Source organism: Echinops telfairi, unplaced genomic scaffold (assembly GCF_000313985.2).
Source record: "Echinops telfairi isolate 266 unplaced genomic scaffold, ASM31398v2 ScPeMD7_31;HRSCAF=116, whole genome shotgun sequence".
In the NCBI taxonomy this organism is placed as follows: Eukaryota; Metazoa; Chordata; class Mammalia; order Afrosoricida; family Tenrecidae; genus Echinops; species Echinops telfairi.
The window spans coordinates 41,253,818-41,263,333 of record NW_022103928.1 but is presented as its reverse complement, the minus strand read 5'-3'; the positions used below and the strand labels follow the sequence as shown (position 1 = coordinate 41,263,333).

Genomic DNA, 9,516 nt, shown 5'->3' with positions numbered 1-9,516 from the left:
TTGTCTTCAGGCATCTGTTGATCACAGAGACATGCTTAAACACAGTTGGTTTGGAATGAACCCTTGACTGTATGAACTGAAACCCCAGTAGCAATGCCTGCTGACTCCCACTTTTTCAAGTGAGTGTCAGCATACATTCTAATTCTCCGCTATTAGCAGAACTTGCGAGAAAGGTAGGATAGGTGCTGGTTCCACTTGGAAGAGAAGGGAATGGAGGTCCATTGGCAGGAATGGCTGGTGCGGGTCTCCAACAGCAATATAGACCTCGGTTTTATTTCTGTACATTTCTTCTTCATGAGCAATAATGCATGGAGGATACCTTAGAAAAGAGTTTGGGTTTCAAAGGCTGCAGTAATCCAAATGATACCAGGCTTGGGAGAGGGCAAGTGACTTGGGTGTGAGGATTGGATGGAAAACAGTGTGCCATCTGTCAGCAATGAAGTATCAGGCCTTCACTGACGTGGTATCGGGCACATGATCCAGATCCAGCTGGCAACGCCTGGTATCTCTATTAACTGAGATGCTGGAGGCCCTCCACTAATGGAGCAATTGCTCGGGGTTTGTGTGTGCGTGTGTGTGTGTGTGTGTGTGTGTGTGTGTGTGTGTGTGTGTGTGTGTGCATAGAGACATGCCAGTTTAAAATATTTGATCTGCTTTCCAGCTATCATATAGCATCACTGACTTGACCTCTTGCTCAGGAAACAACAAAAGACCATCACCCAATCCAGCCTGTCTTAGAGTTGACACGGCAGCAGTCATTAGAAAGTTCAAGACTCACGGTCCAAGGTTGTAATGCAGTGTCATGTTTAGTTAGGAGTTTCAGAACTGCATTTGTGATTAAGTCTGCAGTTTGCCTTGTCTGCGCGCTAACTTACCTGTGAAACCTAGACTGTTTTATGCTTTCCCTGAAGATTAGAAGACTCCTCTTGCCACGGGAAGATAAGCTGACAATATCAGTTATTCCTTTGGCCCTTTGGGGCTACATGACATTTCTGGTTGCTGCTGCCAATCCTGAGGGAGCAATTAAAATTTTAGAGGTACATCAACTGGATGCTGAAGAAACGAAAATGGATTTGCCACCATTCCCATAGGAGAAGGTGCCATCTTCCATTGGGTGAGGGAGAGGAGAGGACATCTAGGAATCCGGTTAGATGTCCCAAAACAGGTCTGATTCCACAGCTTTTAATGACAATTCTCTATGCTTCAGAAGTCTGATATCCATAAAAATACTATCAACATTAGGGCCTGACGATGTTTGCATACTGTAACGAATCAGAATTGCCTTTAAAAACACAGAGGCCTGTAATTAGTAAAATATGTCCGCCTTGAGAATTGTGCTCTTTTCAAGAACTGTCCATATGAGATCAGATTAACAACAGCCTGAAAGGTTAGGGCAGAGACGTAGAGGGCAGGAAGCTCCTGTTAATGGTGAATGAATATTTCAGTAAAGGAGGGTGAGAATAGTTGTACAACTTGAAGATATAATCAATGTCACTGAGTTGTACATATATAAATTGTTGAATTGGTGCAGTTTTAAAAAACAGTTGTATTGGCACTTCATCCATATATCATACAATTCTATAGTTCAATCATATCAAGAAGTGTTATACAATAACTACCACAACAATTAGAAAACATTTTCTTCTTCTTGGTACTCATTGTTATTAGTGGAATTATTATCATTTTTTAAAATCGTGGCAATAATATACACAACAAAAATTCTCCAGTTCAACAATGTCCACATATCTAATCCAGTGCCAGTGTTTATACCCTTTATGTTGTGCAACCATTATTGATATATCCTTTTCCAAATTATTCCACCACCATTAACATAAACTCCATGTCCTCCTTAGCAAAAACTCGTCCTCCTTCACCCACGGTAACCCTTGGCCAAGTTTGGTTTCTTTCTTTTTTTAGTAGTTTTCTTGATCTAAAATTCACATATCATACACTTCCATAGTTAAGTAGCTTTTTAAAAGAGTTGCATATACATCATCACAATCAGTTCTAGTGTTCCTTCCACACTCCCACATTCATTGTTTGCTCCCCAATGCCACTCACTTTCCCACACCTCCACTCCTCCCCTGTCCCCGATAAATCATTGCATCAGTTATTATCTGTATGCATCCATTCCTTCTGTGCTTCATAAACTGGGAAACAACAGATAACAAAACTAAAATGAAACAGAAGGAAGAAATAATAATAATAAAAAGATAAAAATAAAGAGTAAGCGGTGGGGAGTGCAGAGTGGAGACCCAAAATCCATTTGTAGGCCACTGGACATCCCCTTACAGAAGGGTTTCGGGGAGGAGACAAGCCAATCACGGTACGATGTAGCAACGATGGAAAATACAACTTTCCTCTAGTTCCTAAATGCTTCCTACCCGCCCCGCCCCGCCCCCCCACTATCATGAGTCCAATTCTACCTTGCAAGTCTGGCTAGACCAGAGGATGTACACTGGTACAGATAGGAACTGGAAACACAGGGAATCCAGGACAGATGATCCCTTCAGGACCAGTGGTGTGAGTGGCGATGCTGGTAGGGTAAAGGGAGGGTGGGTTGGAAAGGGGGAACCAATTACAAGGATCTACATGTGACTTCCTCCCTGGGGGATGGACAACAGAAAAGTGGGTGAAGGGAGACGTCGGACAGGGCAAGATATGAAAAAATAATAATTTATAAATTATCAAGGGTTCATGAGGGAGGGCGGAGTGGGGAGGGAGGGGAAAAATGAGGACCTGGTGCTAGGGGCTTAAGTGGAGAGCAGATGTTTTGAGAATGATGAGGGCAATGAATGTACAAATGTGCTTTATACAATTGATGTATATATGTATGGTGATAAGAGTTGTATGAGCCCCTAATAAAATGATTAAATATAAATAAAAATAAAGAGTAAGAGAGAAAAAGACCACCAACAATATTTTTTAAAGCCAGAGAAGAAATTTCTGTTGTGGAACAAGCAAGAAATAGTTAAGCCCAGTGAAACTTCAGGTTGGGTCTAGAAGGAAGTCAACTAACCAAGTGTCATATCATACTATGGTCCAATCCACCAGTTTACAAAAGAATCTGCCTGATAATAAATTTGTTTGAGTCTCTCTGAAGATGGATTTTGAGATCCTACTGTCCTCCATAGCCTTTTTACAAAGTGGGTGTTCACAATTTAAGCTCTGATACTTTTCCCTTCATCATAGTTGGATTGTGTTATCATCATCTTTGGATCACTCAGGCTAGTGTGCTTCTTCCATGGGAGCTTTGTTGACGGCTCACTTAGATGTCTGCTTATTTGGATACAGGCCTTCAAGACCCCAGACATTCTTCCAATTGATAGCCAGGCACCATCTGCTTTCTTCACCACACTTGGCTGTAGCCCCCTTCTCTTCAGTGATCTCTTCATGAAGGTGAGTATGGAGCAGGGCTATGTAATAAGAATGAGCTGTCCTTGGATTGGGGCTAAAATTACATAGGAACCCAGAATCCATCTGCTTGCCCATGGGTTATGAATGACTCTAGTTTACTTTAGTGGTCATCTCATGGCAAAAACAAGAACCCCCATGAACAATGGCAACAAAACCCCCAAACAAATAAAACCTCCCAAAACAAACAAATGAAAAACATTGTCAATCATCCCCCTGGGGTAGAAAATTATTGCCTTAAAACATCAGTAATGTGTTAATTGGTGCATATTTTGTTGGATATAAATTTCAATAACATAAAACATAAATAGGATAAATTATTTTTTAATAGAGAAGTCTGGGTCCCTCCCTCTAAGATTTGGATTTAATAAGTCAAGATGAGACCTGGGAAATTACATTGTAAAAACATGGTGAGGGGTTTGGCATTGTCTGCCTTGTAGAGAGCCACCAGTGACACAGAGCAAATACATGCAGGAAACTCAGTGAACTGGTAAGCATTTCACTTCTCAATGTTGGCATTCAAAACCACTTCTGCGGGCAGTGCCTTCACCTTACAAACAATTCCGTTCTTTCACCAACAGCTACTTGATCAAATTCTGAGTCATGTGTTTAACATGCCAATAATTTTGTGCTGGTTAGCATCACAGTTTCTCACTCAGCTTTGAGAAATATTTAAATATATTTTGGCTAATTGTATAAACAGGACAACACTGGGAAAACTGGTTAATGTTGTTTGTCCTAAACTAAAGAAAATGGGTCTAAGTCTTGTGGTTTGGCAAAAATTAAAGTCTCTGATATCAAGACGTTTATAAATAAACTAGTTTTAATGACTAAACATTTCTGAGTCTGTGGTAGTTACACAATCTCCTGTCAACTTGAGTGAAGGGGTAGTCTAGCCTGCCCATCAGGTCATAGTCAAAGATGGCTCTGTGTGGGTGTGGCCTTTTCTGAGGATTCTGGGAACTCCTGTCTTCCTCCCTGGAGGTGGGACACACTTTCTCTTTGTTTCACATTCCTGATGACAAGCAATGGAGCCCCGCAGATGGAAGCTAAAGCCCTGGAGATGCTTCAACCACCACTGGATCCACAAGACTTTCCACCCACCGGCCTGCAATCTTCCTGCAATCGGTATCATTGCTGTGTGAGTCTAAAGGGGAATTTATGGAGTAACATCAGACATATGGGCTAATATCGGGCTTATTGACTTGATCTAGATTGGGCTGAGATGTTTTCTTAATATACAATTACTCGTTGATATAAAGTTCTTTCCCATACATATATGAATGTCTCTGGATTTGTTTCTCTAGTCAACCTGGACTAACACAGGCCTAATTTCTTTTTACTTTGAGTCTTATTCACCTGGTTCAAACAAATCAAAGTGACAATATACAAAGAAATTTAATTCAATTAAGTGACAGGAACTTAACCATAGAATGGAAGAGTATGAATAGAGATTTATCTCGGCATGGCTGATTTCTGATGATCAAAGAGTGTCACAGGAATGCCTTCTTTTATGCCCACTGTGTCTGGATTGGCTTCATTCTTTTTTTTAGTGTTTATTTAATTCTAACTATTTTATTGACATATAATTCACATATCATACAATTCAACAGTGTAAGCATGTTCAAAGAGTTGTACCATCATCACCACAATAAAATTTTCTAACATCTTGCTATATTCCAAAGCAACTATGTCCTGCAGTCTGTATAGAGGAAAACATACAAAAAACAAAAAACAAGACAACAACAACAAAAACCCACAAAAAATCAACCACACAAACATGGGGAAATCTCAGTTGAAAAGATGACAGAAAATAATAATAACTAGAATACATTTTTAATGGGTCAAAAGAGAGAACAAAAGATAACTTTGTTCATTTTAACCTAACTACCATCTTCTAATCATTTCCCTTTCGAATGCACTCTGTCTGCTTGATGGATAGCATTCACCAGTAGTAGAGAAAATTTCTCTTGAGTCTCTTCTGTTGGGTAAACTCGTAGGAATGTTAGGAATACACTCTTTGTAGCTTAAAGCCCTTTTGCAACTCCACACACAAAACAAGTGTAAACAATAATTGCAAACAGAAACCATAAATAAGACCAGACCTTGATCCTAAAGCAAACCCCAGGACAAACATTAGCGTGTGAGTAGTTTATTTGGAAGAGAATTCCAAGAAATCCTCCAGGGAGAAAGAAAACGATATTGGGAAGGGAAAGAAGTCAGCAAAGTATGCATTATGCTGGTGGACAATTGGAGTTAATCCTGCAGGTGCACATGCCTTGGAGGACAAGGAGTAACGGAGCCAGGGAATCTACACACCCTCCATCATGGCTTCCTCAGCCAACAGAGGGGCATAGTCCTTTCTGACCTGCCACACAGGTAGAAAATCAGGATATGATGGCGAGAGAAACAAATTGCACCATAAAAGAGATTCTGGCAGCTGAGAATTGATTGGGCTCATGGTAAGGGGTAAATGCACATAGAGCAGCTGCTGCCATCAGTAAAATTCAAGTGAATATTTTGAACTAGATGATATGATTGATAGTGTTTTTTCGATTTTCAGAAACCACAATGCTAGTGTTGTATTTAACAACTGAAGAATGTGAGTTCAGGTCAGTTTTATCTTTATTTGCTTTCTACAGTTTTGTTTTAGGAGAGTTCACAAAAAAGTGCTCATCGTGGTGGACATGTCTGATGAAGTGACAAGTGAGGAGGCTGTGGGCAAAACGATGGACCAGTGGTTGGTTTCCTGCGGCTGACAAATTGCTAGTGGAACTAGAGTGCAGCAGCTGGAAGAACAGCGGTGGGAGCTCAAAAAGCAGGAGTAAATTTCTCAAAATGAAGGTGTCCGAGGCAGTTCCCCTTTTGACGGTGAAGGCATCCCTGGCATGGTCTTCAGTGGGCAGAGGAGAGGCTCCTTAAAGAGGGAAAGTGCCACAAAATGAGATGTGTGCGGGGAATGATCCATGTAGAGATGCAGGACTTTAAGAATAATCACAGTTGAGGGTAGGGGCATGGTCAGGGAGGGGGAGAGGGGAGAAAGGGGGGAACCCATCACAAGATTGGGTATATAGCTCCCCCAAGGGGACAAATAAGAGAAATGTAGGTGAAGGGAGACGATGGACAATGTGAAATACAAAATAATAATAACAATATAGAATTGATCAAGGATTCACAGGGGTGGGAGGGCAGGGAAAAAAGAGGAGCTTACACCAAAGGGTAAAACTGTTTTGGAAATGATGATGGCAGCATATGTACAAATATGCTTGATACAATTGATGTAGGGAATGTTCTAAGAGCTGTAAGAGCTCAAAGAATAATCACAGTGACTCAAACTTAAGCTTAAGCAATCAAGAGAAAGTTCAAAAGACAGGAAATAATTGGATGGCATATACTGTATATGAAAGTTCTACTGCTAGTCATATGATTTTTCAGTGGTGGTATAGTGGCGTGGAGTCCAGCTCCTTGGGAGAAAACTATGACGCTTCCTACTCCGGTGAAATTTTCAGTCTGAGAAACTCCCAGGGGCAGTTAGACCCTGTCCTGTAGGGTTGCTCTGAGTCAGAATCTACTCGGTGGCAGTGAGATCAACTAACTAAGGGGAAGAAAGCCAGGCGAAGGCAGAGGCAGAGGCTGGAGTGATGTTCCTACGAGCCAAAGAACTCTAAAAATGGTTGGCAACATCAGCAAACAGAAGAGAGCTCCCAGAGGGACCCAATCCTCTGGCACCTCAATTTTAGACTTCTGGCCTCCAGAACCTTGAGATAGTACATTTCTATTGCTTATTGACTCTCGTTTGTGGTACTTGATTACACCAACCACAGGCAACGAATGCACCGGTGAAAGACTAAGAGCTTGAAGGGTGTCGCAGAAAAGAGAAACTGCATTAGCCAAGGCACTGGGGAGTAGGAAAACCTGAGCAGTTCTGTAAACCAGAGAAACAGAGAGAGTGCAAAGTGCATATGGAAATCACATGGGAAAATAGGCTGAAAGATGCAGGACCAGGACAACGAAGAGCTTGTATGCCAGGCTGGGTTTGAACTTGAAAACAAAGACAATGGGAAATAATCATGCTCTTAGGAACAACTTTAGTGAGTACCACTGCGTCATGTGTAGGCCCACTAGCCCTGGTCAGAGCTCCAACGTGTATTAAGCACTCTTTCTGTACTTTAAGTACATATAATAAAACCTGTGAAAGCCAGGACTTACACAAGGCAGAAACCTCTCAGAGAAGGAGAGCTCAAATAGTTTCCACTAACAGAGAACAATAGAAGAATGATAAGACTATTCTGTCAAAGAAAAACCTGTGAGACCTAGCAAAAGAAGGCAGTCCTATTGAGTTCAAACTCACAGGTAGCACTGTTTCAGTCTCTTCAATTGCATTATTTCTTGTGTGCAGGATTCTACATTGCAAGCAACCGAAACAGACTCTGCCCAAATGGACTCAGAGCAGAAAAACTAGTTTACTGAAAAATACATTGATTAGCTTACAGAATCTCTAGGACAGTCAGAGAACCAGTAACAGAAGTACACTGCCTGGAACCATGTGATGGAAGTGTTTCCGTGAAGTTGCTGCTGCTTCTACAAGAAAGTTTCTCTAGAAGTCTATGGAGAAGGATTCAGTCATCCAAACTTTCTACAGGATGCAATTCAAGACCCCTCCTCACTGCTTCTCCTGGCTCTGGATTCAGTCTGGGGAGATGCATCCAATTAGTAGAATCTGACCAGGGCCTGCATCCTAAGTGTCAGGAAGTCTGGGAAAGCAACTGTTTGGGTTTCCTTTGATTTGGGCAGGGGGGGCGGGCAGCAGCAGGTCCCGCCAATAAGAAGATAGACTGTCCTCAGTGGATAATGATACTCCAGATTCTGTACAGACAAAGACTTGAGAAATTCTCATGATAACCCCAAGTGCTCTTGAGTAGATTCCAACACATAGTGACCTAATACAGGGTTTCCAGGAACGTAAATCTTTATGGGAACATGTAGCCTCATCTTTTGCCTGCAGTAGAGGAAGGGAGGCTATCTACTCCCATAAAGATTTAGCATCTTAGAAACACAAAGAGGCAATTCTACTCTGTCCTATAGGGTGTCTATGAGTTAGAATGGCTTTGATGGCAGTGGGATTGTGGTTCTCCCCCAGTGCAGCTGGTGGATTTGAACAGTCATTCTTCTGGTGTTAGGTGCCATCAAGTCATTTCCAACCCATCAAGGCCCTTTGCAGAAGCAACTTTGTGGTTAGTAGCCCTGTTCTTAACCAACGGCACCAACAAGACTCTACCACTACGGGGTCACTATGGGTAGCAAGAACAACTCAATAACACGTAGCAACAATTCTCACCCTTTTACTGAAAGCTTACGTTAGCTCAGGAAATACATGCTTTTGACAATATACCTCAGTTGATGACTTTCAGAGGTGAATCCTGGGTGGTAATGAATGTGATAGAATCATGTTCTATATCAAATGTCAAGTGATGATCTTAAATATTGATTCTGTATGATATAGAATTTTGATTAAGGCATTTTGATGATATTTCTTTTAAAGGAAAGCTAAAGAATCAATCAAAGTCCAGTAAGGAGGCAGAAAGTGCACCGATTTTGCTGGATAGCTCCATCTTGGTTGATTTTTTTCTTTCAGAGTTTTGTATATGTTATCCCACTGCTTTCTTGTCTGCATGTTTTCTGATGAGAAATCAAAGCATGGGGATGTTTCCTGGGATCATTCAGTAATGTTTTGTAAGGCATCTACCTCATGTGATGCTCCAGAAAAGGGGTCATATCAGCAGCTACAGGAGGGTGAGCATCAAATGTAGGCAAAAGGGAGAATGGTTTTACTGATTATGTATGAACAGACAGAGATTGAATAATCTCTTTAGAAAATCATTCCATGGGCTTTAGGGGTGTAATGTTCCTGTCTTCCTGATTATCTACGCATATGTCTGCCCCCACCCCCCTAGTTTCAGGATCTTATTTCTTCTCAATTGATGTCCTCACTTTAACATCAGACACCATTTGAGGTTGAGAATTCAGGTGACACTGTAATTCAGCCACTCTAGTGATAACATTCTGGGCTTGGCTTTTAGCAGAATAAGCTCTAACAAAAAT

The 9,516-nt window shown here is 41.4% G+C and overlaps 1 pseudogene; it reads left to right on the top strand.

Annotated features, from left to right (window-relative positions):
* Positions 1-6,173, top strand: part of LOC105978569 — a 29,281-nt pseudogene extending 23,108 nt beyond the window's left edge.
* Positions 6,174-9,516: the final 3,343 nt, after the last annotated feature.